Source organism: Mandrillus leucophaeus, unplaced genomic scaffold (genome assembly GCF_000951045.1).
Source record: "Mandrillus leucophaeus isolate KB7577 unplaced genomic scaffold, Mleu.le_1.0 Scaffold73, whole genome shotgun sequence".
Classification (NCBI taxonomy): domain Eukaryota; kingdom Metazoa; phylum Chordata; class Mammalia; order Primates; family Cercopithecidae; genus Mandrillus; species Mandrillus leucophaeus.
The window spans coordinates 3,942,962-3,945,237 of NW_012107919.1; positions in this window are offsets into that span (position 1 = coordinate 3,942,962).

A 2,276-nucleotide genomic window follows, 5' to 3' on the forward strand; every position below is an offset into this window, starting at 1 on the left:
GAACCAGTTTACCTGTATACCATGGTAGGCTACTCTGCGTGGTGGCTGAGAAGTTATATCCCAAGAGCATCTGAGCAACGTGTCTTTGTACTCAATTATTCATCGTGTCTGGAAGGTCCAGCGGAGTGGTTCTTCTTACGCATGTAGTCTTCAAAGATAGGGTCAAAAGAGAAATAGGAAAAAAGTAACTTTTTTTGGTCTTTGAGGATGGCTAGGTTTGTGTCTTGTTCCTGCCTCATAGCCTGTTCCTGTGCTTCCTCCAATGGGCCTATTCTGAAGCCTCTTTGGGGTCCAACACCTGAGTCAATTCCCATGAAGATCATTAGCAGATCCTTGGTTTCTTCTCTCAGAGGCGGGACAGCACTTGTCCTGGAGGGGCTCCTCTGGGGCAGAGGCTGGGCCTAGACCCAGGAAATCTCAGCTCAGCCAATATCAAAGAAAAGGACTAACTTTTTAAAGACCTTTCCCTCCCCTTCCCTTTGTCTGAATTGAAGTTATTTCACTGCCAGTTGACACGGTCTTGGCCTCAGTAAATGTATGTATGGTTGCCCAGGCCCTGAAATCCCTGGCCACAAACAATGGATTCTCCCAATGCAGTGTGATGGAAGAGGTCAAAAAAAATACACTGAAATCTCAGGTTGGCTGCTGACTGGTGGTGGGAAGTGTAAGTGGACAAGTCACTTATCCTCTCTGAACCTCATTTTCTTTGTATCTGTATGATGGGAATAATCCCAATGCATAGCATTGCTCTAAGGATTAAATGAGACCACCTGCATAAAGTGCCTGGCTTTGCTGATTAATGTTCTTTTCCCTCCTGCCTTCCGCTCCAAGCACCCGCCTGACTACTCATTACTGCTTTTCCTCATTTACCGCTAATGAGGTTGATGCTGACTTGAACAATGTCAATCAGGGATCTACCTGCATTTCTCCTACTGGATCCCATTTGGAGCATATTTGTGAGGTCAGTAACCCATCTGGGGAGAGGACACATGGTGTGGCTTTCTTATCATCATGCTCTAATCTCTCTGAACCTGTAAAATACGGATAATAATAGGCTGGGCGTGGTGGCTCACGCCTGTAATCCCAGCACTTGGGAGGCCAAGGTGAGAGGATCATGAGGTCAAGAGATCGAGACCACCCTGGCCAACATGGTCAAACCCTATCTCTACTAAAAATACAAAAATTAGCTGGGTTTGGTGGAGCGCGCCTGTAGTCCCAGCTAGCTACTTGGGAGGCTGAGGCAGAAGAATCACTTGAACCTGGGAGGCAGAGGTTGCAGTGAGCCGAGATGGCGCCACTGCACTCCAGCCTGGTGACAGAGCATGACTCCATCTCAAAAAATAAAATAAAATAAAATAAAAATAATAGTGCTCGCCTCATAGGTTTGCAGTGAGACTTAAATGAGATAATGCATTTGAGGTGTTTAGCAATTTGCCTGGCACATTGTGAGCACTCAGTGAAGGTGCTGTTGTTTAACTTGGCATGACTAAATAGAGTTGAAAGGATTCTGAGGCCGAAGGACCACAGAACTAGAAAGGAGCTTAGATGCCGATCTTTTTTGTTTACAGAGAGACACAGGACCGTGTAATTAGTGGCAAAGCCAGGACTCAAATCCAGGTATCCTAACTCTTAGTCCAGAGCTCACCAGCTCTAATCAGCAGGAAATAGTGAATCCTCCTATTGGACTCTTTTTTTTTCCCTCCCGACCGAAGCTGAAGGACCAGAGCAACCCCTAAGGAAGATCATTAATTACTGGGGTTTGTTATTTTGAGGCTAATTAGGATTCACATTGCTGATTTCCCTAAAGGATAAACTACAAGCAAGTTGGGGCTTCATTTCCAGGAATATGGAAGCTGTGACATGCTGCCTCTGAGCACACCCCCAGTGAGGACCAGAGCTCCTTAGAGCTGGGACATACATCATCCAGAAATCTGGCTGCTTTGAGCCGGATGCAAATACAGGCAAGACCCAAAGCTGGGATTTCACCTCTCTCCATAGCAAGATGAGGCATTTTAGCAGATAAGACAAAGCTGGGGAAATTGGCAAAAATTGAATAGCCTCAAAACAAATGTATTTGGAGCAGAGTATTGACCATATGTAAAGTATATAAAAGTGGTTTTTTAAATATATGGGGCATTTTTTTCTCCCCTTCTTTTCTGTGTTTATTTTGGCAATTATCTTGAGATGAGTATTGACATTCTTGATCGCTGAAAATCTTCCTCTAGGAGCTGGCCTACTTTTTGCATTTTTTTCTGTTTTCTTTTTTTTTTTCCTTC